Source organism: Oryctolagus cuniculus, chromosome Y (assembly GCF_051225735.1).
Source record: "Oryctolagus cuniculus isolate XC-2025 breed Fujian yellow rabbit chromosome Y, ASM5122573v1, whole genome shotgun sequence".
NCBI classification, from domain to species: Eukaryota; Metazoa; Chordata; class Mammalia; order Lagomorpha; family Leporidae; genus Oryctolagus; species Oryctolagus cuniculus.
In genome coordinates, this window is record NC_142889.1 from 4,539,677 (window position 1) to 4,545,827 (window position 6,151).

The window sequence follows — 6,151 nt, forward strand, 5'->3', positions numbered from 1 at the left end:
GCCGAGGGGCTGGGGTTTAGGCGGGTGACTGACATGATCCCGGTCCAATCAGGGGCAGGCAGGGGAGCTAAGGGGGTGGGTTTCTGGCGGGAGACTGACAGGTTCCCGGTCCAGGCAGGGGCAGGCAGGGGAGCTAGGGATGCGGGGTTCTGGTTGACGACGGGCAGCTTTTGGTCCGAGTCAGGAGCTGGCAGGGGAGCCAAGGAGGTGGGGTTCTGGCGGGAGACTGACAGGGTCCCGTCCAGTCTGGGGCAGGCAGGACCGCCCAGGGGGTGGGGTTCTGGCGGCAGAGTGACAGTTTCCCGGTCCAGTTGTGGGCCGGCAGGGGAGCTAAGGCCTTGGGGTTTGGGCGCAGACTGACAGGTTCCTAGTCCAGTCAGGGGCAGGAAGGGGAACCAAGGAGGTGGGGTTCTGGCGGGAGACTGACAGGTTGCGGGTCCATCAGGGGCAGGCAAGGGAGCTAAGAACATGGGGTTATGACTGAAGATTGACAGGGTCCGGTCTAGTAAGGCCAGGCAGGGGAACAAAGGAGATATGGTTCTGACTGCAGACTTACATGTTCCTGGTCCTTATGGCCTGGCAGGGAGGCTAAGAGTGTGGGGTTCTGGCCTCAGACTCACAGGTTCCTGATCCACTCATGGGCAGGCAGGGGAGCAAAAAGTTGGTGTGATGGCCACAGACAGACAGGTTTCCAGTCCCATCAGGAGCAGTCTGCAGACCTAAGGATGTGGGGTTCCTGTTACAGATTGACATGTACAGTCAATGCTACTCAGCACAGCCACAGGAAGTTGGGTTCTGGGCACAGGCTGTCAGGTCTAGGTACCATCAGGGCCACACAGGGCAGCCTCAGGGAGTGAGGTCCTGGCAGCAGACTGACAGGTTCCCGGTGAAGTCAAGGAAGTGGATTCTGGCTTCAGTACAGTAGAGATTGCTGAACAAAGTAACTCCCTGCATCCAAAGCTTCTGTGCTGTAAGCCCCCCTGTGACTCCCTGTATCCAAAGCTTCCATGTTGTATGTAACTCCGTTTTCCTGCTGATGTAGCCCTTTTTCCCTTTAAAAACTCTCCCTAAGAAAGATCGGGGCCTCACTCCTTCCTCTGCTGTGCTGGTTGGTTGGATGGGGTCCCTGTCGCGGCTTGTACTCCTGAATAAACCTTGCTTTTGCAGTTCGGTGTGATCGACACTCTGGGGGTCTCTGCAGGGATCTAATGATCTGGGCACAGCATACTTTTTGGTACCCAGCAGTTGAATTATTAATAAAGACCCTCCACGACATTGAGAAACTGAGGACTGGATGACTTCAATGCTGAACATGATCCAAAGAAAAATTGATTCCAATTGTTCTCAAGCTTTTGAAAACATGGATATTATCCCAGACTCCTTTTATGAGGCCAGCATCACCTAATTCTAAAACCAGAAAAAGATACAATAAGGAAAGATAATTATAGAGCAATGTCTGATGAATATAGATGCAAAAGTCCTCAACAAAGTACGATATAATTAAATCCAACAATGTATCAGCAAGAATGTGCATCAGGACCAAGTCAAATTTATTCCTGGCATGCAGGAATCATTCAACTTATGAAAGTTTAGTAAAGAATGTAGCTAGAAAGAAGGGAAAACTTCTAATTTAGGCATTTTATCCATTTTATTTAACCAAAATATTTGCTGCGACAAGACTTTGCAACATGTGTATTGTGTAAATTATCTGTGAATGTTTTATTTTAACTTGTTTTGCAGGGAGGAAAACCAACATTAGGCAGAAAGTCATATTTGCATTGCTAAGAGACAAGTCCTCTTATGATGTCACAGTAACTCAGGACCATGGTGATGGCTGACATCAGCTAGTCTTGTGTAAGTCTACTAAAGCAACATTTGAGGCCTCAGTTCTCAAAACCAGGCAGAAGCCAAAGAAAAATTTATTTGAGATGGCCCAGGTTCCCTCAGAAGTTCAAGGTGTCTCTCCTCAGAGTGGAACAACTGATTCAGAAAACACCACTGAAGCTCCAGGCTGGTATCCCACAATTGATAATGACTTGGATTTAAGGTCTGTAGTTGAAGAAAATGCCTTTCAAGCTTTATCTGAAGGACCCTTGATAAAAAGACCACGCTATACACTTTGTATGTCTGACACCCCAGAAGGGAATGATTTTGTTTCTCTGACCTTTCCTGTAAAACTTTGGAAGATAGTTGAAAGTGATCAATTTAAGTCAATTTGGTGGGACGAAAATGGGACTTCTATTGTGATAAATGAAGAATACTTTAAGAAAGAAGTGTTGGAAAGAAAGACCCCTTTTAAGATATTTGAAGCAGACAGCATGAAAAGTTTAGTTCGACAGCTTAACCTTTATGGATTTAGAAAAATACGACAAGATTTCCAAAGCTCTGCATCCCTGACTGACTTTCTGGAAGAAGAAAACAACATACCTGTTTTTAGCAAGGTATTAACATATTCACTTACAACTAATGTAGGCATCACAACTAAGTTTAGTTTGTACCTCACTTAATATATTTATTTATGGAGTAAGACACAAAGTTTAAAATTAGCTGGATCAACATTAAATTTTTATGAGAAGAAAGTTTGAAATTCAAAAATATAAGCAATGTTACTAGTTATTTTGAATCTTATCAATGAGCTCCACACAAAGAAGTTAAGGTCAGTTTAGTGGAACGGTTATCATATTTAAATGTTTGCTAACTTTTACATTTAGGAATAATCAAGTTTTATTTGTTGTAATTATGTTGAACCTGATATTTTAGATTTAATAATTTTATCTATTCATTTATTCATAGATTGCATATATTCATATATATTAATTTGTGACTCTTGGTTTGAAGTATCACTAAATGCTTTCTCCTTTGGTTTCAGTTACTGTTCTATCAGAATCCAAATTTTAAGCGAGGATGTCCCCAACTTCTAGTAAGAATGAAGCGCAGAGTTGGGATTAAACACACATCTCCACCATCTGCTTCTTTAGTTCACAATCTTGACAAGACATACCACAGTGCAGGCGAGTATGTGCATACTCAAAAATCCTAGCTCATCTACAGAAACTAATGAAGAAAGGTTACTTTCAACTTCTACAAATTTAAATGTGCCTCCTACTAGCCACAGAATTGCTAATTCAAATGATCCAGTGACAAGTAATATTTTGACTCCATCATCAACTTTAATTGCACCATCAGTACAATTTGTAACAAATCAACATGCTCTTTTAAATCAAATGACCACTTCTCATAGGCATTCATATAGCACCTACTCTCAAGCACATGGCCATATCCTGAATGTTGTGACAACTACAACTTCTATTTCCCAATTTCAAATATTGTCTCCAGTACAGAATAATTATTTTGGACTGATGGCAAACCGTCCTGTTTTTGCACCTAGACATCCTTCTTTAGCAACAATTGTGGGTCCTTTTTCTAGCACGTTAACAGCAAGCAATCCATGGTTCACTATGCCAATGATAGCTAGTAGAACTGCTGCCTCCCCGCCAATGTCAACTAATCAACCATCCTCAATATACCAATATCCTAATTTTAACTGACCTTCGACTAAATGAAAATTAGACACGGAAAGGTGTTATGTTCATCAGTTCTGAAAAAATAACTGAAATTCTATTACTTGAACAATAAAATGACATGTTCAACTTTATGATTTTTTTTCTTTTCAAAATATAGTTTTATAGTAAATATTTTATATTGACAGGAGGCTAGTCTACTATTAGTTGTATAGTTTATGAAGTTCCAGTCATTTGATATGAAACTTCACATTGAATATTTGAAAGTTAACTTTATTTCATTTTATATTTTATAAAGAAATGTATTAATACATTGCATTCTCAGGGTCAAAGCAAATGCATTAATAATTGCTAGAACATAATTCTATTCAATTTTTTTAAGTTAGTCTGTTTTTTTTTTTTTGTAGCTTTTATTTAATCAATATAAATTTCCAAAGTACAGCTTATGGATTACAATGGCTTCCCCCCCATAACATCCCTCCCACCCGCAACCCTCCCCTTTCCCACTCCCTCTTCCCTTCCATTCACATCAAGATTCATTTTCGATTCTCTTTATATACAGAAGATCAGTTTAGCATACATTAAGTAAAGATTTCAGGCCAGCGCCGCGGCTCACTAGGCTAATCCTCCGCCTAGCAGCGCCGGCACACCGGGTTCTAGTCCCGGTTGGGGCGCCGGATTCTGTCCCGGTTGCCCCTCTTCCAGGCCAGCTCTCTGCTGTGGCCAGGGAGTGCAGTGGAGGATGGCCCAGGTGCTTGGGCCCTGCACCCCATGGGAGACCAGGAAAAGCACCTGGCTCCTGGCTCCTGCCATCGGATCAGCGCGGTGCGCCGGCCGCAGCACGCCGGCCGCGGCGGCCATTGGAGGGTGAACCAACGGCAAAGGAAGACCTTTCTCTCTATCTCTCTCTCTCACTGTCCACTCTGCCTGTCAAAAAAAAAATTAAAAAAAAAAAAAGATTTCAACAGTTTGCTCCCACACAGAAACATAAAGTGAAAAATACTGTTTGAGTATTAGTTATAGCATTAAATCTCAATGTACAGCACACCAAGGACAGAGATCCTACATGAGGAATAAGTGCACAGTGACTCCTGTTGTTGACTTAACAAATTGACACTCCTGTTTATGGCATCAGTAATCACCCTAGGCTCTAGTCATGAGTCGCCAAGGCTATGGAAGCCTTTTGAGTTTGCCGACTTCGATCTTGTTCGGACAGGGTCATAGTCAAAGTGGAAGTTCTCTCCTCCCTTCAGAGAAAGGTACCTCCTTCTTTGATGGCCCATTCTTTCCACTGGGATCTCACTCACAGAGATCCTTCATGGAGGTCATTTTTTTTTGCCACCGTGTCTTGGCTTTCCATGCCTGAAATACTCTCATGGGCTCTTCAGCCAGATCTGAATGCCTTAAGGGCTGATTCTGAGGCCAGAGTGCTGTTAGGACATCTGCCATTCTATGAGTCCGCTGTGTATCCCGCTTCCCACATTGGATGGTTCTCTCCCTTTTTGATTATATCAGTTAGTATTAGCAGACACTAGTCTTGTTTGTGTGATCCCTTTGACTCTTAGACCTATCAGTGTGATCAATTGTGAACTGAAATAAATCACCGGGAGTAGTGAGATGGCATTGGTACATGCCACCTTGATGGGATTGAATTGGAATCCCCTGGTATGTTTCTAACTCTACCGTTTGAGGTAAGTCAGCTTGAGCATGTCCCGAATTGCACATCTCTTCCCTCTCTTATTCCCACTCTTATGTTTAACAGGGATCACTTTTCAGTTAAGTTTCAGCACTTAAGAAGAATTGTGTGTTAATTACAGAATTCAACCAATAGTAATAGAACAAAAAAAGAAAAAATACTGAAATGGATAAAGTATTACATTGTACATCAACAGTCAGGACAAGAGCTGATCAAGTCACCGTTTCTCACAGTGTCCATTTCACTTCAACAGGTTTCCTCTTTGGTGCTCAGTCAGTTGTCACCGATCAGGGAGAACATATGATATTTGTCCCTTTGGGACTGGCCTATTTCACTCAGCATGATGTTTTCAAGGTTTCTCCATCTTGTTGCAAATGACTGGGTTTCATTGTTTTTGACTGCTGTATAGTATTCTATAGAGTACATGTCCCATAATTTCTTTATCCAGTCTACTGTTGATGGGCATTTGGGTTGGTTCCAGGTCTTAGCTATTGTGAATTGAGCTGCACTAAACATTAATGTGCAGACAGCTTGTTTGTTTGCCAATTTAATTTCCTTTGGGTAAATTCCAAGGAGTGGGATGGCTGGGTTGTATGGTAAGGTTATATTCAGGTTTCTGAGGAATCTCCAGACTGACTTCCATAGTGGCTTGACCAGTTTGCATTCCCACCAACAGTGGGTTAGTGTCCCTTTTTCCCCACATCCTCGCCAGCATCTGTTGTTGGTAGATTTCTGAATGTGAGCCATTCTAACTGGGGTGAGGTGAAACCTCATTGTGGTTTTGATTTGCATTTCCCTGAGTGCTAGTGATCCTGAACATTTAGGTTTTCTGTCTTCCTGGTTCAATTTAGGTAGATTGTATGTGTCCAGGAATCTCTCCATTTCTGATAGATTTCCCTGTTTGCTGGCATACAAGTCTGTGAGTCTAATTGGA

General features: G+C 42.4%; 1 pseudogene; it reads left to right on the forward strand.

Moving 5' to 3' along the window:
* The window catches only part of LOC149119135 (heat shock transcription factor, Y-linked-like), an 80,979-nt pseudogene extending 77,552 nt beyond the window's left edge, over window positions 1-3,427 (forward strand).
* The last annotated feature ends 2,724 nt before the right edge of the window (window positions 3,428-6,151 follow it).